At 45.9% G+C, this 21,739-nt stretch overlaps 1 long non-coding RNA gene across 1 annotated transcript in view; it reads left to right on the top strand.

Moving 5' to 3' along the window:
• The window catches only part of LOC138677342 (uncharacterized), a 77,211-nt gene extending 70,974 nt beyond the window's left edge, over positions 1-6,237 (top strand). Inside the window, exon 3 of the long non-coding RNA XR_011320877.1 lies at positions 6,185-6,237. This is a non-coding gene — a long non-coding RNA (uncharacterized lncRNA). The remainder of the gene's footprint in view (positions 1-6,184) is intronic.
• The last annotated feature ends 15,502 nt before the right edge of the window (positions 6,238-21,739 follow it).

Raw genomic sequence — 21,739 nt, forward strand, 5'->3', positions numbered from 1 at the left:
TGGGGACGTGTGACTCTCTATCGCCACTGTGGATGTAATGTGGGGACGTGTGACTCTCTATCGCCACTGTGGATGTGATGTGGGGACATGTGACTCTCTATCGCCACTGTGGATGTGATATGGGGACGTGTGACTCTCTATCACCACTGTGGATGTAATGTGGTGACGTGTGACTCTCTATCGCCACTGTGGATGTAATGTGGGGACGTGTGACTCTCTATCGCCACTGTGGATGTGATGTGGGGACATGTGACTCTCTATCGCCACTGTGGATGTGATGTGGGGACATGTGACTCTCTATCGCCACTGTGGAGATCAGACTGAACTAAAGGAATCCATCTTATCTTCTTCCTGAGAAATCTCGCTTACAACAAGATACATTTCTGCTGACTTGACATTTCCTTTTATGGAAGTAATCATGTGTGCATTCCTTCTTTCAATAGCAGCCTTTCATTCACCTTCCAGATGATGTAACTTTCTACTGATAAAGACTGGTATAGATTGTTTATGTAAGAGATAGTGAAATATGAGCGCTTGTGCGCATGTCTGTAAAAGAATAATTCTTTTCTATATAAAGGGAGGGCAAAGCCCAGAGAGAGAGATGTGCTCCTGGGCTTCCCCTGTATATGATCACACAATACCTTGTTTGCGTGTCATTTACTTAGGATCCCTACCTCTAGTAAGCCAGGGACTGAGAAGGACTTAACATTTCTTTGGCGCACCGAACAGGGACCCGAGATGAGAGTATTTGCTCGAGATTCACCTGCAGATACGGACAATGGAGATCTGGGATAATGGACGGCAAATGAACTGAAAAACCTGGCCAGGTAAGAGACATTATTAGTTCTCTTTTATCTGCCTTGTATTATCCGAAAGATCTCTATGAGCCGTGTCACGCTGGGTTAGTCTAGTAGTGAGTAGATACCTATAAAACTCGGGTTACTATATTGTATAGATTTATGAGTCCTGTCCCTGGCAGTGTGTGAACAGTGTGAAGGTTGTGGTATGTTGTGAAAGAAGAGCAAAAGTGCGTAGAAAAATAAGCCGAAATAGTTGGGGTATAAGCCTTATACACGGAAGTCAGCCTAACTGGGTCATGTGGTTGCGTCCTTTCGGGGAGACCTCCGCCCATGCTTGACTCTCATTTAAGTGCTTAACCTCCTTCATTTCTGGATAAGGTTTGATAGAATGAGCCCAGGACGCGGGTCCATGAGCCTGGGACAAGTATGCTAACTGACACAGAAAGTTTTGTGATCTGTATGGTGTTGCTGGGTCTGTTTGCGTGCATAATAGCACTTAAGTACATTCTGCACATTAGAAAGAATGGAGCAGATCAGCCCTTCAATATTTTAGCTCCCTAGGAGAGAAGGCAACGAGACATCACCTAGGATAAGTGATTGTCCAAACGTCACCTGGGGTAGAAATAGCTAATATTGAAAGAAAGAAAAAAAAAAGAAAAATGGGAAATAAACAGACAAAAACCGTCTTAGGACAAGTGGAAGCAGCAGATATCATACAGGAAAGATGTGGGAAGACAGTCAGAAGTCAGATTAGAAGGGTAAGAGAAAAATTGGGAATTTCAGAAGCACTTATGTTCAGTACAGAATGGGAAAAACTGAGTAAAGAACGAGGTGGAATTATCAAAGACAATGGGTGGGAAGAAATCATACACTGTATGATAGAGGTCTCAAAAACAGCTAAAGAGGAGAATTGGAAGTATGATCCAGACACTTCCAAATGGATTATGGGGAAGGGAAAAAGTTGTGATATAATCCCACCACCTTACCTAGATCCAAAAGCCCAATCATTTGTACCATCTGGAGGAGCAGAAGGAGGAAAACAATTTCCAGCCTTGTATCCCAATCTTGGTGGGGTAGGAGGATGGGTATGTTCACACTGTGGACAACAAAATCCAGATTGGAGAAATGATTGCCTAGTCTGTGGTACACCTAGACATGGCGCTGTACTTGCCCCTGTTAGGGTAGTACCAAGACCCTTTAGGGAACCTGGTGCTGACGGGGTAATGGGAACTAGATATCACCAGACCCGACAGTATTTTCCTTGGTCCCCTGCTGAAGGTATGTCCCTCCTGCATAATGCGCCTGATCCCACTCAATATCCCATCCGATTTGCACAATACATACAACAAATCATGCAGACTCATGCTGGGGTCTGGGCGGACGGGGAAGAATTATGTAGAATGAAAATGTCCCCCGGACTTTTTCAGGAATTATTGACACACCTACAGCCCAATAGACCAGTGGCAGAAGGGGGTGCCTTACAGACAGAAGCATCAGGTACCCAGTTCACAGAGGCATTAATAATTTTCATGAGAGAAAAACAGAGGGAAAGGGGATCTACGGGTGTGATTATGCAGAAATTTGGGCAAAGTATTGAAGAATATAGTCAAGAATTAGAAAATAGCTTTAGGGATGAAGGATTGGATTTGACTGATGCTTCAGTAAGGAGACTTTTTACAAAACAATTAATAGAGGGGCTAGATCCGAAAATCAGAGAAAAATTTAAATCCTCTACTCCAGATTGGAGAACAATTGAACAACCAAATATTGTGAAACAACGATGTTTAGGAATAGTCATGGATATGAGAGAGAATCGTAAGCCTGTTAGAATAGCACAAGCTAATACAGGAGGAAGAGTGAGACACAACTTTCCTTGCCACTACTGTAAAAAGCCAGGTCATTTCCAAAGAGAGTGCAGGAAGAAGTTGGCAGATATAAAGTCAGGCAAATTTGTTCCCAGAAATAACCCTCCCCAAACGGACAACCAGCAGAAATCTACCATCATAGATGGTCCCATACCAGATTCAGATTGACTCGATGTGTTACAAACTTCCCTACCAGCTAGAAGACCTATGATACAGGTGAATGTGGGGGGGAGAGAGATTCCATTTTTGATAGATATAGGTGCAACTTCCTCAATTTTGAATCAAGATTTTCTTCCGAATCCGGAAGATATTTCAGAACAACTTTTGCTGAGGGTTATGATGGGGTAATTCGAACACTGCCATATACTGTGCCCCTAGAGGTCTCATTAGGACCTAAATGTTTTGCATCCAGATTTTTGTATGCCAGAGGTGCCCCAACATGTTTGTTAGGAACTGATGTCCTAAAGAAATTAGAAGCTAACATCAATTTTAGGGAAGATGGCACAGTTATACTGACTATCCCTGATGATGCAAAAACATTAGAACAATATGTTAGAATTCAGGCTTTTGAGGATTATGCTGAAGAAAAAGAGTACACCACAGATCTAGACCTCTCAACAGTCCCAGAAACACTGTGGGCACAGGGTGACACTGATGTGGGATTATTGCATATCTCTCCTGTAAAACTATCTGTGCAACCAGGAACTGTTCTCCCACAGCTCAGACAATACCCTGTGAGTGCCCAGCAGGAACTAGCGATTACAAAACAGATAGAGGGATATAAAGAGAAAGGAGTTTTGGTAGAGATACAATCACCTGCTAACACTCCTCTGTATCCAGTCAAAAAGAGAACTCTTGATAAGAGTTCTATGCCCAAATATCGTATGGTACATGATTTAAGAGAAATAAACAAAGTTCTAGATCCAATCACCCCAGTTGTACCCAATCCTCATACGTTACTATCACAGATACCAGCCAGTTCTCAAGTATTTACTGTAATAGATCTTTCAAATGCATTTTTCTCGGTTCCTTTACACCAAGATAGTTGGCATTTGTTTGCATTTACATTTAAGGGCAAACAGTTGGCGTGGACACGCCTTCCACAGGGAATGATACACTCCCCTACTCTTTATTCAAATGCCCTACAAACAGTCCTTCAGAGGTTTGAACCCGAACCACAGGTAGTAATTTTGCAGTATGTGGATGACCTACTACTTTGCTGCCCAGATCTAGAAACTGCAGAAAGGTCCACTGTGAGTTTACTATGTTTTTTAGAAAAAGAAGGGTGTAAAGTGAATAGACAAAAGCTACAAGTTTGTCAGACCAAAGTGGTCTTTCTAGGTCATTGCATTTCTCAAGGTAAAAAGCATCTTACACCACAAAGAACTGAAGCAATAAGACAGATGAATGAGCCTAGAAATCATAAACAGCTACGAGCATTTTTAGGAATAGTGTCTCATTGTAGACAATGGATTATACATGCCAGTCAACTAATGCAACCACTGTATGACTGTGTAAAAAGTGAACCTTATTTGTTGACAAAAGAAGGTCAGATTTCGTTCCAACAATTAAAAGATGCCCTTGTTTCAGCTCCAGCGTTAGGGCTACCAGACTACACCAAACCGTTTCAGCTTATGGCTGCAGAAGTTGATTCCCATGCTACAGGAGTTCTTACCCAGAAGCATGCAGGGAAACAAAGACCAATTGCATATCTTTCAGCAAAGTTAGATCCCGTAGCTAGAGCAGCGCCAACCTGTGTACGTGTAGTTGTTGCTGTCTCACTATTGTTGGACAAAGCATCAGAAATTGTCCTAGAGCATCCACTCACAGTTCAAACTACACATGATGTTTATGGGATATTAAACCAGGTCCAACCAAAACACATTTCCATGGCCAGACATTTGCGGCTACAGTGTTCTTTGTTGCTCCCCTCTACTATCACATTTGCTAGGCTTCAGACTCTCAATATAGCTACACTGCTACCTCTCGAGTCTGAAGGGGGGAATAAGGACACTGATCCACACGCAAATTTTTTCCCTACAGACACACATGATTGTACAGAGCTCATTTTACAAGAAACGGTAGGCTTACCCAATGTATCCGAAACACCACTTCAAAATCCAGATTTAGAGCTGTTTATAGATGGTAGTAGGTTTGCAGATGACACAGGTAACTTCCATACAGGGTATGCAGTTGTGTCAGAATCTGAAACTCTCAAAGCAGAACCACTTCCACCGAAACAGTCTGCACAAGAAGCAGAACTAACAGCATTGATTGAAGCTCTTAAAATAGCTGAGAACCAGACAGCTAATATATACACTGATTCTAGGTATGCACATGGTATTGTGTTTGATTTTGGAGTAATCTGGAGAGCTAGAGGTTACATGACAGCGTCAGGACAACCTGTAAAACATGCTTCTCTGATCAAACAGATCTTAGAGGCTGCACAAGAAACAAAAGAAGTAGCAGTAATCAAGGTAGCTGCACATGTGAGACTCGACACTAGGGAATCTAGGGGAAATGATAGGGCTGATAAAGCAGCCAAAGCAGCAGCTGTCAAACCCTTACAACAGGTTCATACTGTAAACCCCACAGAAAATACTGAAGATAGACTGAGACAAGCACAGGAAGATGCAGGAGAAGAGGAGAGGGACAGGTGGAAAAAGGAAGGGGCAGAAGAACAAGCGGGAATTTGGAAGAAAGATGGACTAATATGTCTACCTAGAGCCTGGTATCCGATTGTAGTTGGTGGACTGCACCAACCTACTCATGTGTCTGCAAATGCAATGACACTACTGGCAAAGCAAGTCTGGTTGGCTCCAGGTTTTGGCAACTATGCAAGAGACTATTGTGCTGCATGCGCTATATGCCTGACACATAATCCCGGACAGACAGCAAAGACCCCTATGAAGCACCACGTCCGACCTCTCTACCCGTTTCAGCGATTACAAATAGACTTTATCCAGCTGCCAAAAAGTAATGGGTATGAGTATGTGTTGGTATGTGTGGACATGTTCTCGGGGTGGCCAGAGGCCTATCCAGTTCGGAAGGCTTCAGCTAAAAACACTGCTGTAAAGCTAGTTGCCGAACTGATACCCCGTTACGGTCTCCCTGAAGTGATCGAGTCAGATAGGGGTACTCATTTCACTGGAGAAATATTTCAAAATGTACTGAAAATGTTGGGTGTTGAAAGTCAGTTACACACTCCGTACCATCCTCAAAGTTCTGGTAAGGTAGAACGTATGAATGGAACTTTAAAATTAAAAATACAGAAAGCCATGGCTGAAACAGGAAAGCCTTGGACAGAATGCCTTCCACTGGCCCTTTACTCAATACGCAATACCCCAAGGGGTAAGACTAAATTGTCTCCATATGAAATTTTGTTTGGCAGGACTGCCAATTTAGGATGTTATTTTCCACAGCAACTTGTGTTAAATATTGAGTCATTGACTTCTTATGTGCAAAATCTTCAGAAACAATTAACTAAGGTGCATGCACAAGTTTTTGCTTCCCTTCCAGATCCTGACAACACAGAAGGAAGTCACAAGTTGGAACCAGGTGATCAAGTCTATGTAAAAAGACACACCAGAAAGGCTCTAGAACCAAGGTTTGACGGACCCTTCCAAGTCCTGTTGACAACACCTACATCAGTCAAGCTTGAAGGAAAGGCATCATGGATACATGCAAGCCATTGCAAGAAAAGCAGTATAAACTCATGATATTGATGTTAATAATGATAACCTCAACGGAGGCGTGGGATAGACTGAATTCTCTAGCCCCTTTGAACAATAGATTCGTACAACATCATAGAAAATTAGTGCATGACTTGTTAAACAATACACAAACCCTGACAGATTGTTGGATCTGTACCCATTCGCCGGTATCAGCCACAAGTATACCTTTTCTAGCAGTTCCCGTATTAGCAGAAGAAATATTCGCTTGGCCTAATTGTTCAGACAACCTGGCCAACAACCAAATTGGTAATGCTAGGCTGTGGAATACTACAATCGCCATACCAATTGTGGGATGGGTAGAATTTCCTTGGTGGCAGGGTAATCTCTCAGGGAGTAACACACATCTACAATATTTAGCATTTAGGGGAGGAAAATGGGTACCTAGAAATAAGACTGGATTAACTAATTTAGGACAGGTCCCCACAGAAAATCTACAGCTTAGTTTCAGTACAACCGTCCCCCCCTCTGATGCTTTCAAACCTGTAGTATTGGAAAGATACATACATAATAGAAAATGGAAACATTCTAAATTGTTCCCCCAAGGTGATGCAAACAGTTGTACAAGTAAGCTGGGGAACCTGGTTTGTAATAAATCCGATGAGTATATCAAAGGAATGCCTGTATGTGGGAATCCCGCAGCCGGGTACTGTAGCCCCTTGGGACAAAAACCCTCTTGGTGTATGCTTCAGAATGTATCTAGATTTGTGGACTTGGCTCACAGATTGGTATTGCAGCACTCAGCTCTATGGGATCTGCCTGAAGGTACATTTTGGATATGCGGAGAAGGAGCATATAAATGGCTTCCCGTAGGTATAAAGGGTACTTGTACATTAGGACGCCTAACCCCGGCTACATTCATAATTTCAAATAAACAAGTGAATATGCAAGCCGTGCCCAAGCACACACTGTATAAAAGAGCTGCAGATAACTCACCACGTCCCTCGGGGAGGCCACATATAGTACAAATGGGAATTCCTAACAAAATTGCTAGTACCATTTTTATTTATCCTATGTTAACACAGATGTGGGATAAATTAGTTAGAGCCACGGATTATCTAGATGATCAGATCTGGGATATATTGGATATACTAAACACTAGTATAGCTGTACAGAATCAGCTTATAATAGTCACTAACCAACATACCCTGGTATTGGATTACCTAACTGCCTCACAAGGGGGTATGTGTCAAATCATCGGACCCACCTGCTGTCATTATATAGACCCGAATAGTACTATGAGTATGACATTTAAATTAAAGGACGTACAACGACTCAGAGATCAGTATGACAAAGACAATGACCAGAATAAGGATAGCTGGTGGTCAGATACCTTTTCTTTTCTTAACCCAGCCAACTGGTTCAGAGGAATCGGTGGGTGGGTTGCTGGGATTATGCAGAGCATAATACATATAGTTATGATTATTGTAGTCATATACGTACTATTCCAGATTGTGCTCAAGAGTATCTCAGTATGCACAGATAAACTTTGTGTAATAGATGCAAGAGTATAAAGTTTTTTTTTTCCTTCTTCTCTTATGTTATCCTTTGCTAATACTGATTATTGCGCTTATTTTGCTATCCCTTTGTAATATCTGTACTTATTGCAAAACAAAGAAAAGGTTGCGAGAGTTAAACGGAAGAATTAATACTAGATTTGATTCTCTTATTGAATACAAGCATGTACATGTGTAATACCAAATAAAGGCTTTGTCTTTGGCCCTGTGGTAATAAAATAAATAAAAGAAAATGTCAAAGGGGGGAATTGTGGAGATCAGACTGAACTAAAGGAATCCATCTTATCTTCTTCCTGAGAAATCTCGCTTACAACAAGATACATTTCTGCTGACTTGACATTTCCTTTTATGGAAGTAATCATGTGTGCATTCCTTCTTTCAATAGCAGCCTTTCATTCACCTTCCAGATGATGTAACTTTCTACTGATAAAGACTGGTATAGATTGTTTATGTAAGAGATAGTGAAATATGAGCGCTTGTGCGCATGTCTGTAAAAGAATAATTCTTTTCTATATAAAGGGAGGGCAAAGCCCAGAGAGAGAGATGTGCTCCTGGGCTTCCCCTGTATATGATCACACAATACCTTGTTTGCGTGTCATTTACTTAGGATCCCTACCTCTAGTAAGCCAGGGACTGAGAAGGACTTAACACCACTGTGGATGTAATGTGGGGACGTGTGACTCTCTATCACCACTGTGGATGTGGGGACATATGACGTTCTATCACCATTGTGGATGTAATGGGGGACGTGTGACTCTCTATCGCCACTGTGGATGTAATGTGGGGACGTGTGACTCTCTATCACCACTGTGGATGTGGGGACATATGACGTTCTATCACCACTGTGGATGTAATGGGGGACGTGTGACTCTCTATCGCCACTGTGAATGTAATGTGGGGACGTGTGACTCTCTATCACCACTGTGGATGTGGAGACGTGTGACGCTCTATCACCACTGTGGATGTAATGGGGGACGTGTGACTCTCTATCACCACTTCTGATGTAATGTGGGGACGTGTGACTCTCTATCGCCACTGTGGATGTGATGTGGGGACATATGACTCTCTATCACCACTGTGGATGTTATGTGGGGACGTGTGACTCTCTATCACCACTGTGGATGTGGGGACGTGTGACTCTCTATCACCACTGTGGATGTAATGTGGGGACGTGTGACTCTCTATCACCACTGTGGATGTAATGTGGTGACGTGTGACTCTCTATCGCCACTGTGGATGTAATGTGGGGACGTGTGACTCTCTATCGCCACTGTGGATGTGATGTGGGGACATGTGACTCTCTATCGCCACTGTGGATGTGATGTGGGGACATGTGACTCTCTATCGCCACTGTGGATGTGATGTGGGGACATGTGACTCTCTATCGCCACTGTGGATGTAATGTGGGGACGTGTGACTCTCTATCACCACTGTGGATGTGGGGACATATGACGTTCTATCACCACTGTGGATGTAATGGGGGACGTGTGACTCTCTATCGCCACTGTGGATGTAATGTGGGGACGTGTGACTCTCTATCACCACTGTGGATGTGGGGACGTGTGACTCTCTATCACCACTGTGGATGTGGGGACATATGACGTTCTATCACCACTGTGGATGTAATGGGGGACGTGTGACTCTCTATCGCCACTGTGAATGTAATGTGGGGACGTGTGACTCTCTATCACCACTGTGGATGTGGGGACGTGTGACGCTCTATCACCACTGTGGATGTAATGGGGGACGTGTGACTCTCTATCGCCACTGTGGATGTAATGTGGGAACGTGTGACTCTCTATCGCCACTGTGGATGTGATGTGGGGACATATGACTCTCTATCACCACTGTGGATGTTATGTGGGGACGTGTGACTCTCTATCACCACTGTGGATGTGGGGACGTGTGACGCTCTATCACCACTGTGGATGTAATGGGGGACGTGTGACTCTCTATCGCCACTGTGGATGTAATGTGGGGACGTATGACTCTCTATCACCACTGTGGATGTTATGTGGGGACGTGTGACTCTCTATCACCACTGTGGATGTGGGGACGTGTGACGCTCTATCACCACTGTGGATGTAATGGGGGACATGTGACTCTCTATCACCACTTCTGATGTAATGTGGGGACGTGTGACTCTCTATCGCCACTGTGGATGTGATGTGGGGACATATGACTCTCTATCACCACTGTGGATGTTATGTGGGGACGTGTGACTCTCTATCACCTCTGTGGATGTAATGTTGGGACGTGTGACTCTCTATCGCCACTGTGGATGTAATGTGGGGACGTGTGACTCTCTATCGCCACTGTGGATGTGATGTGGGGAAATGTGACTCTCTATCGCCAATGTGGATGTGATATGGGGACATGTGACTCTCTATCACCACTCTGGATGTAATGTGGGGACGTGTGACTCTCTATCACCACTGTGGATGTAATGTTGGGACGTGTGACTCTCTATCACCACTGTGGATGTAATGGGGGATGTGTGACTATCGCCACTGTGGATGTAATGTGGGGACGTGTGACTCTCTATCACCACTGTGGATGTAATGTGGGGACATGTGACTCTCTATCACCACTGTGAATGTAATGTGGGGACGTGTGACTCTCTATCACCACTGTGGATGTAATGTTGGGACGTGTGACGCTCTATCACCACTGTGGATGTAATGGGGGACGTGTGACTCTCTATCGCCACTGTGAATGTAATGTGGGGACGTGTGACTCTCTATCACCACTGTGGATGTGGGGACGTGTGACGCTCTATCACCACTGTGGATGTAATGGGGGACGTGTGACTCTCTATCGCCACTGTGGATGTAATGTGGGGACGTGTGACTCTCTATCGCCACTGTGGATGTGATGTGGGGACATATGACTCTCTATCACCACTGTGGATGTTATGTGGGGACGTGTGACTCTCTATCACCACTGTGGATGTGGGGACGTGTGACGCTCTATCACCACTATGGATGTAATGGGGGACGTGTGACTCTCTATCGCCACTGTGGATGTAATGTGGGGACGTATGACTCTCTATCACCACTGTGGATGTTATGTGGGGACGTGTGACTCTCTATCACCACTGTGGATGTGGGGACGTGTGACGCTCTATCACCACTGTGGATGTAATGGGGGACATGTGACTCTCTATCACCACTTCTGATGTAATGTGGGGACGTGTGACTCTCTATCGCCACTGTGGATGTGATGTGGGGACATATGACTCTCTATCACCACTGTGGATGTTATGTGGGGACGTGTGACTCTCTATCACCTCTGTGGATGTAATGTGGGGACGTGTGACTCTCTATCGCCACTGTGGATGTAATGTGGGGACGTGTGACTCTCTATCGCCACTGTGGATGTGATGTGGGGACATGTGACTCTCTATCGCCACTGTGGATGTGATATGGGGACATGTGACTCTCTATCACCACTGTGGATGTAATGTGGGGACGTGTGACTCTCTATCACCACTGTGGATGTAATGTGGGGACGTGTGACTCTCTATCACCACTGTGGATGTAATGGGGGATGTGTGACTATCGCCACTGTGGATGTAATGTGGGGACGTGTGACTCTCTATCACCACTGTGGATGTAATGTGGGGACATGTGACTCTCTATCACCACTGTGAATGTAATGTGGGGACGTGTGACTCTCTATCACCACTGTGGATGTGGGGACGTGTGACGCTCTATCACCACTGTGGATGTAATGGGGGACGTGTGACTCTCTATCGCCACTGTGGATGTAATGTGGGGACGTGTGACTCTCTATCGCCACTGTGGATGTGATGTGGGGACATATGACTTTCTATCACCACTGTGGATGTTATGTGGGGACGTGTGACTCTCTATCACCACTGTGGATGTGGGGACGTGTGACGCTCTATCACCACTGTGGATGTAATGGGGGACGTGTGACTCTCTATCGCCACTGTGGATGTAATGTGGGGACGTGTGACTCTCTATCACCACTGTGGATGTTATGTGGGGACGTGTGACTCTCTATCACCACTGTGGATGTGGGGACGTGTGACTCTCTATCACCACTGTGGATGTGGGGACGTGTGACGCTCTATCACCACTGTGGATGTAATGGGGGACGTGTGACTATCACCACTTCTGATGTAATGTGGGGACGTGTGACTCTCTATCGCCACTGTGGATGTGATGTGGGGACATATGACTCTCTATCACCACTGTGGATGTTATGTGGGGACGTGTGACTCTCTATCACCACTGTGGATGTAATGTGGGGACGTGTGACTCTCTATCGCCACTGTGGATGTAATGTGGGGACGTGTGACTCTCTATCGCCACTGTGGATGTGATGTGGGGACATGTGACTCTCTATCGCCACTGTGGATGTGATATGGGGACATGTGACTCTCTATCACCACTGTGGATGTGGGGACATATGACGTTCTATCACCACTGTGGATGTAATGGGGGACGTGTGACTCTCTATCGCCACTGTGGATGTAATGTGGGGACGTGTGACTCTCTATCACCACTGTGGATGTGGGGACATATGACGTTCTATCACCACTGTGGATGTAATGGGGGACGTGTGACTCTCTATCGCCACTGTGAATGTAATGTGGGGACGTGTGACTCTCTATCACCACTGTGGATGTGGGGACGTGTGACGCTCTATCACCACTGTGGATGTAATGGGGGACGTGTGACTCTCTATCGCCACTGTGGATGTAATGTGGGGACGTGTGACTCTCTATCGCCACTGTGGATGTAATGTGGGGACGTATGACTCTCTATCACCACTGTGGATGTTATGTGGGGACGTGTGACTCTCTATCACCACTGTGGATGTGGGGACGTGTGACGCTCTATCACCACTGTGGATGTAATGGGGGACATGTGACTCTCTATCACCACTTCTGATGTAATGTGGGGACGTGTGACTCTCTATCGCCACTGTGGATGTGATGTGGGGACATATGACTCTCTATCACCACTGTGGATGTTATGTGGGGACGTGTGACTCTCTATCACCTCTGTGGATGTAATGTGGGGACGTGTGACTCTCTATCGCCACTGTGGATGTAATGTGGGGACGTGTGACTCTCTATCGCCACTGTGGATGTGATGTGGGGAAATGTGACTCTCTATCGCCACTGTGGATGTGATATGGGGACATGTGACTCTCTATCACCACTGTGGATGTAATGTGGGGACGTGTGACTCTCTATCACCACTGTGGATGTAATGTTGGGACGTGTGACTCTCTATCACCACTGTGGATGTAATGGGGGATGTGTGACTATCGCCACTGTGGATGTAATGTGGGGACGTGTGACTCTCTATCACCACTGTGGATGTAATGTGGGGACATGTGACTCTCTATCACCACTGTGAATGTAATGTGGGGACGTGTGACTCTCTATCACCACTGTGGATGTGGGGACGTGTGACGCTCTATCACCACTGTGGATGTAATGGGGGACGTGTGACTCTCTATCGCCACTGTGAATGTAATGTGGGGACGTGTGACTCTCTATCACCACTGTGGATGTGGGGACGTGTGACGCTCTATCACCACTGTGGATGTAATGGGGGACGTGTGACTCTCTATCGCCACTGTGGATGTAATGTGGGGACGTGTGACTCTCTATCGCCACTGTGGATGTGATGTGGGGACATATGACTCTCTATCACCACTGTGGATGTTATGTGGGGACGTGTGACTCTCTATCACCACTGTGGATGTGGGGACGTGTGACACTCTATCACCACTGTGGATGTAATGGGGGACGTGTGACTCTCTATCGCCACTGTGGATGTAATGTGGGGACGTATGACTCTCTATCACCACTGTGGATGTTATGTGGGGACGTGTGACTCTCTATCACCACTGTGGATGTGGGGACGTGTGACGCTCTATCACCACTGTGGATGTAATGGGGGACATGTGACTCTATATCACCACTTCTGATGTAATGTGGGGACGTGTGACTCTCTATCGCCACTGTGGATGTGATGTGGGGACATATGACTCTCTATCACCACTGTGGATGTTATGTGGGGACGTGTGACTCTCTATCACCTCTGTGGATGTAATGTGGGGACGTGTGACTCTCTATCGCCACTGTGGATGTAATGTGGGGACGTGTGACTCTATCGCCACTGTGGATGTGATGTGGGGACATGTGACTCTCTATCGCCACTCTGGATGTGATATGGGGACATGTGACTCTCTATCACCACTGTGGATGTAATGTGGGGACGTGTGACTCTCTATCACCACTGTGGATGTAATGTGGGGACGTGTGACTCTCTATCACCACTGTGGATGTAATGGGGGATGTGTGACTATCGCCACTGTGGATGTAATGTGGGGACGTGTGACTCTCTATCACCACTGTGGATGTAATGTGGGGACATGTGACTCTCTATCACCACTGTGAATGTAATGTGGGGACGTGTGACTCTCTATCACCACTGTGGATGTGGGGACGTGTGACTCTCTATCACCACTGTGGATGTGGGGACGTGTGACGCTCTATCACCACTGTGGATGTAATGGGGGACGTGTGACTATCACCACTTCTGATGTAATGTGGGGACGTGTGACTCTCTATCGCCACTGTGGATGTGATGTGGGGACATATGACTCTCTATCACCACTGTGGATGTTATGTGGGGACGTGTGACTCTCTATCACCACTGTGGATGTAATGTGGGGACGTGTGACTCTCTATCGCCACTGTGGATGTAATGTGGGGACGTGTGACTCTCTATCGCCACTGTGGATGTGATGTGGGGACATGTGACTCTCTATCGCCACTGTGGATGTGATATGGGGACATGTGACTCTCTATCGCCACTGTGAATGTGATGTGGAGTGCAGGGTTTGTGCTGCTTTCCACAGACACAGGACACTGCTCTGTTATTTCCAATTCTGGAGCCATGACAAAGGTCAGTGCAGGGGCAGATACTGACAGCCAATGAATGAGCAGAGGGCGGGGCCACCTCTGGCTGTGAGGTTAGATAATACAACACAGGGAGCGGTCAAGTTTGGTAGAGCCGCAGGTAAACAAAGTGGGTGCAGGGAATTAAGTGAATTTCAGGAGGAACGAAAGCTAGAAACAAAAACAATTTATAGGGGTTTTGTATATTATGATATAGATTTTAGCATAGATCAGCTAAAAAAATTGAATTTTTTAGTTGGACAACTTCTTTAAGTATTTCTCCCAGAAAATAATTGCAATTATACATGTTTTGGTGTGTAAATGTTTATTTCCTTTGTATGTAATGGAACAACACAAAAAAAAAAAAAACAGAGGAAAAAAGGTACATTGGACTTAATTTCACACATAATCCCAAAAATGGACCCCGGACAAAATTGTTGGCACCCTTAGCTTAATATTTGGTTGCTCATCCTTTGGAATAAAGAACTGCAATCAATCGCTTCTTATAACCATCAAGAAGCTTCTTACACTTCTCAACTGGAATTTTGGAGCACTCTTCTTTTGCAAACTGCTCGAGGTCTTTCATATTTGAAGGTGCCTTCTCCCAATAGTATTGTTAAGATTTCTCCACAGAAGTTCAATGGGATTTATATCTGGAATCATTTCTGGCCACTTCAGAACTCTCCAGTGCTTTGTTTCCATTCATTTCTGGGTACTTCTGGAAGTATGTTTGTGGTTATTGTAATGATGGAAGACCCATAACTTAGGATTAGGACGCAAACCCAACTCTCTGACACTACATTGAGACCCAAAATCCTCTGGCAGTTTTCAGATTTCATGATGCCTTGCACAGTGAAGGACCCCAGTGCCAGAGGCAGCAAAACAACTCCAAAACATCTTTGAAACTCCACCATATTTTACTGTAGGTACTTTTTTCTTTTCTTTGTAGGCCTAATTCTATTTTCGGTAAAAAGTAGAATGATGTGCTTAACCAAAAAGCTCTATCTTGGTCTCAACTATCCACAAAATGCTTTCTCAGAAGGATTGAGGCTTACTCACGTACATTTTGGCAATCTGCAGTCTAGCTTTTCATATCTCTGTGTCAGCAGTGGGGTCCTCCTGTGTCTACTGCCATAGAGTTTCATTTCATTCAAATGTTGATGGAGATTTTGCGCTGACACGGATACACAACTGAAAAACCTGGACTAAAAAATCCTTTATTATGCTTCCATCTCCATTGCCTACCAGAAGCATGCATAAATCATATTTGGCTCCCCCCCCCCCTTCCCTTCTTTCCTGGTTTGAAGGCCCATGGATCTGCAGCAGCTGTTTTCATGCATATTCATGGTTGTGAATCACACAACCTTATCAGGCTAGCATAATTTTATTTGACATAATTGCTATCTTCAGATAAAAGACCCTATTTAAGCTTTTTTTTCTCCTAACTTCTACTGATACACCCCGAGCAAGCAGGACAACTTGAATTTCTTTGGAACTTCCTCAGGCCAAAAGCACAAGCCCCTATCACAGATATTTGTGCTGGTGACCTGGCCTCCCACTTTATAGAGAAAATAGACAATATCCGTCAGGAAATCCGCTCCCAACAACTAAGTTCAGTGACTCCCATCCCTCCCCTCATTGCCCCTGGCTCACTCTCCACATTCGATCCCATCACAGAAGAAGAAGTCTCCAAGCTCCTCTCCTCTTCTCGTCCGACTACATGCACTACCGACCCCATTCCCTCACATCTCCTCCAGTCTCTCTCTCTCCAGTTGTCACAAGTCACCTAACTACAATCTTTAATCTCTCCCTCTCCTTCTGGCATTTTCCCCTCCTCCTTCAAACACTCTATCATTACTCCGTTATTAAAGAAACCCACCCTTGACCCATCCTGCACAAACAACTACAGACCGGTCTCCAATCTCCCCTTCATCTCTAAACTCTTGGAGCGCCTGATATACTCCCGTCTTACCCGTTACCTCTCCACTCACTCCCTCCTAGACCCTTCACAGTCCGGTTTCCGCCCCCTACATTCGACAGAAACTGCACTCATCAAAGTGACCAATGACCTTCTGACAGCAAAACGTAATGGTGACCACTCTCTGCTCATTCTTCTCGACCTTTCTGCAGCTTTTGACACTGTTGACCACCCTCTCCTTCTCTCTAGGCTCCAGTCACTAGGCATTAAGGACACTGCTCTCTCCTGGTTCTCCTCCTACCTTTCTGACCGCTCCTTCAGTGTTCTGTTCTCTGGCTCCACTTCATCTCCTCTTCCTCTCACTGTTGGGGTACCTCAGGGCTCAGTCCTTGGCCCCCTTCTGTTCTCTCTCTACATGGCCCCAATTGGACAGACCATCAGATTTGGCTTTCAGTACCATCTTTATGCCGACGACACACAACTATATATGTCATCCCCTGACCTTACCCCCGCTGTACTACAGAACGCCACTGACTGTCTGTCCGCAGTCTCCAACATCATGTCCGCTCACTATCTGAAACTCAACCTCTCCAAAACTGAACTTCTTCTGCTCCCACCATCTACTAACCTCCCTAAATCTGACATTTCCCTCTCCGTGGGTGGCACCATAATAACACCCCGGCAGCAGGCGCGCTGTCTGGGTGTTATGTTTGACTCCGATCTCTCCTTCACCTCCCATATACAATCTCTTGCCCGCTCGTGCCGCTTACACCTAAAGAACATCTCTAGAATCCGCCCTTTTCTCACCATGGAGACAGCTAAAACCCTCACTGTCGCCCTTATCCACTCCCACCTGGACTACTGTAATGCTCTATTAATAGGCCTCCCCCTCACTCGACTTTCCCCTCTCCAGTCCATCCTTAATGCAGCAGCCAGGGTCGTCCATCTGGCTAATCGTTACTCGGACGCATCCGCTCTTCACCAGTCGTTACACTGGCTACCCATTCATTACAGGATACAATTCAAAGTACTTGTTCTCACCCACAAAGCTCTCCACAGTGCGGCACCCCTTACATCTCCTCCCTCATTTCTGTCTATCAGCCTAACAGACCACTGCGCTCTGCAAATGACTTTCGATTAACCTCTGCACTAATCCGTACCTCCCACTCCCGACTCCAAGACTTCTCCCGTGCTGCGCCAATCCTCTGGAATGCTCTACCCCAAGATATTAGGACCATCCATAATTTGCATAGTTTTAGGCGCTCGCTCAAAACACATTTGTTCAGAGCGGCCTATCATGTTCACTAATCAAAGTTACGTTATGTTTGTGTGTGTGTAGCCCATTCACTATCCCCATCTATTCCCCAACCCCTGAAGATGGCTGGACCATGATTGTAAATACATCATTGTAAATACACACCTGTACTTTGCATCTCCCGCTCCTCATTGTAGATTGTAAGCTCTCACGAGCAGGGTCGTCTTATTTTGCTTTAATTATTGTATTGTTAACGTTGTTACTTATGACTTTTGTGTTTTAAACTGTTAAACTGTAAAGCGCTGCGGAATATGTTGGCGCTATATAAATAAAGATTATTATTATTATTATTGTGGCTGCTTATCTACCATCCGAGTGAGCCTGCTTTGCAACCTTTCATCAAATTTTCTCTGCTGTCCAGGGAGATTAGCTTCAGTACCATGGGTTGTAAACCTTTTGATTATATTGAGCACCGTTGACAAAGAAACATCAAGATCTCTGGAGATGGACTTGTAACCTTGAGATTGTTGATATTGTTCAACAATTTTGGTTCTCGAGTACTTAGTTAAGGTACCTTCACACTGACCAACTTCACAACGATATCGCTAGCGATCCGTGACGTTGCAGCGTCCTGGATAGCGATATCGTTGTGTTTGACATGCAGCAGCGATCTGGATTCTGCTTTGACATCGTTGGTCGGAGCAGAAAGAACTTTTTCGTCGCTGGATCTCCCGCAGACACGCTGAATCGGCGTGTGTGACGCCGATTCAGCGATGTCTTCACTGGTAACCAGGGTAAACATCGGGTTACTAAGCGCAGAGCCGCGCTTAGTAACCCGATGTTTACCCTGGTTACCAGTGTAAATGTAAAAAAAAAAACAAACAGTACATACTTACATTCTGGTGTCTGTCGCGTCCTTCGGCGTTCTGCTGCCCTGCACTGTCAGCGCCGGCCAGCCGTAAAGCAGATTACAGCGGTGACGTCACCGCTGTGTTTTACGGCCAGCTGGCGCTCAGTCAGTGCAGGAAAGCACAGCGCCGGGGGACAGACACCGGAATGTAAGTATGTAGTGTTTGGTTTTTTTACCATGTTTTTTTTTACCATCGTTAGCAGGGGACTTCGCATAGTTGGTCGCAGGAGAGCTGTCTGTGTAACAGCTCTCCAGCGACGCTGCAGCGATCGGCATCGTTGTCTATATCGCTGCAGCGTCGCTAAATGTGACGGTACCTTTAGACAGTTCTCTATTAATTACAATTTGCCAATGAAGGCAACTGATCCCTAACTAAAGACGGTTAAAAATTTACTGAACTATTTAAAGAAAAAATTAAAAGATACCGTATATACTCGAGTATAAGCCGAGATTTTCAGCCCAAATTTTTGGGCTGAAAGTGCCCCCCTCGGCTTATACTCGAGTCACGGTAGCGGTGGGGTCGGCGGGTGAGGGGGTGAGGGCGCTGAGGCATACTTACCTAGTCCCAGCGATCCTCGCGCTGTCCCTGCCGTCCCACGGTCTTCGGCGCTGCAGTTTCTTCCTCTCTTCAGCGGTCACGTGGGACCGCTCATTACAGAAATGAATAAGCGGCTCCACCTCCCATAGGGGCGGAGCCGCTTATTCATTTCTCTAATCAGCGGTGCCGGTGACCGCTGATAGAGAAAGAAGCTGCGGCACCGAAGACCGTGGGACGGCAGGGACAGCGCGAGGATCGCCAGGACTAGGTGAGTATGTTATATTCACCTGTCCTCGTTCCAGCCGCCGGGCGCCGATCCATCTTCCCGGCCGGCGCCTCCATCTTCCCGGCGTCTCTGCTCTCTGACTGTTCAGGCAGAGGGCGCGATGACGCATACAGTGTGCGCGGCGCCCTCTGCCTGATCAGTCAGAGCAGAGACGCCGGGAAGATGGAGGCGCCGGAACGAGACGCCGGGAGCTGCAATCAAGGGAGGTGAGTATGTGTTTTTTCTTTATTGCGGCAGCGGCGGCACAAATTTATGTGGAACATCTATGGGGCACAGTGAACGGTGCAGAGCACCGTATATGGCACAGCACAGCTATGGGGCACAGTGAACGGTGCAGAGCACCGTATATGGCACAGCACAGCTATGGGGCACAGTGAACGGTGCAGAGCACCGTATATGGCACAGCACAGCTATGGGGCACAGTGAACGGTGCAGAGCACCGTATATGGCACAGCACAGCTATGGGGCACAGTGAACGGTGCAGAGCACCGTATATGGCACAGCACAGCTATGGGGCACAGTGAACGGTGCAGAGCACCGTATATGGCACAGCACAGCTATGGGGCACAGTGAACGGTGCAGAGCACCGTATATGGCACAGCACAGCTATGGGGCACAGTGAACGGTGCAGAGCACCGTATATGGCACAGCACAGCTATGTATGGGGCACAGTGAACGGTGCAGAGCACCGTATATGGCACAGCACAGCTATGGGGCACAGTGAACGGTGCAGAGCACCGTATATGGCACAGCACAGCTATGGGGCACAGTGAACGGTGCAGAGCACCGTATATGGCACAGCTATGGGGCACAGTGAACGGTGCAGAGCACCGTATATGGCACATCTATGGGGCACAATGAACGGTGCAGAGCACCGTATATGGCACAGCTAGGGGGCACAATGAACGGTGCAGAGCACTATATGGTTCACACCTATGGGGAAATATGAACGGTGCAGAGCACTATATGGCACAGCTATGGGGAAATAATGATCTATTTTTATTTTTGAAATTCACCGGTAAATGCTGCATTTCCACCCTAGGCTTATACTCGAGTCAATAAGTTTTCCCAGTTTTTTGTGGCAAAATTAGGGGGGTCGGCTTATACTCGGGTCGGCTTATACTCGAGTATATACGGTACTTATTAAGCCTCTGCCCCTTGATGACGCCAGGTTCCTGGTGAAACAAGTTGGGGAGGCTTAAGGTTTTACTAGCTTCAGTCAGTCTGTGTTATTGGCAACAATATTAGAGAGCAGTTGGTAGCAGCCGCATCAAGCTAATTCTTATCAATACTCACTAGTGTGGGATATAGGGAGTTACTATATTGTAAGCATAGCGAAAAAAAATGGGTTATACCCCGATGTCCCCCTTATACACACTGACTGTTGTATCTTTTAATCTTTTTCTTTAAATAGTTCATGAAAAGTTAATTTGTAACCGTCTTTATTTAGGGATCAGTTGATTTCTTTGGCAAATCGTAATGTTAATGTCCTACGCTGACTGGATGGACAGCAATTTTGTCTGTTTGCACTCAGACAGTTCTCTTCTCCTCTTTGTTCTCCATGCTTAGTGTGACACACAAAGACACCCAATGCAAAGATACAGTCAACGTCTCCCCTTTTTATCTGGTTTCAGATGTGATATTCATATTGCCCACACCTGTTACTAGCCACAGGTGAGTTTGAACAAGCATCACACTCTTGAGACAAAGTTGTTTACCCACAATTTTGGACAGATGCCAACAATTTTGTCTGGCCCATTTATGGGGTTGCGTGTGACATTATTTTCAAATTTTGCTATTTTTTCCTCTTTTTTTTTGTGTTGTTCCAATACACACAAAGGAAATAAACATGTGTATTAACAAAATGAGTAACTGCAATCATTTTTTTGGGAGAAATACTTTATTTTTTCGAACAATTTGAAGGGTGCCAACACTTTTGGCCATGACTGTATAACGGAATCCAGCACTCC

Source organism: Ranitomeya imitator, chromosome 1 (assembly GCF_032444005.1).
Source record: "Ranitomeya imitator isolate aRanImi1 chromosome 1, aRanImi1.pri, whole genome shotgun sequence".
Taxonomy (NCBI): Eukaryota; Metazoa; Chordata; class Amphibia; order Anura; family Dendrobatidae; genus Ranitomeya; species Ranitomeya imitator.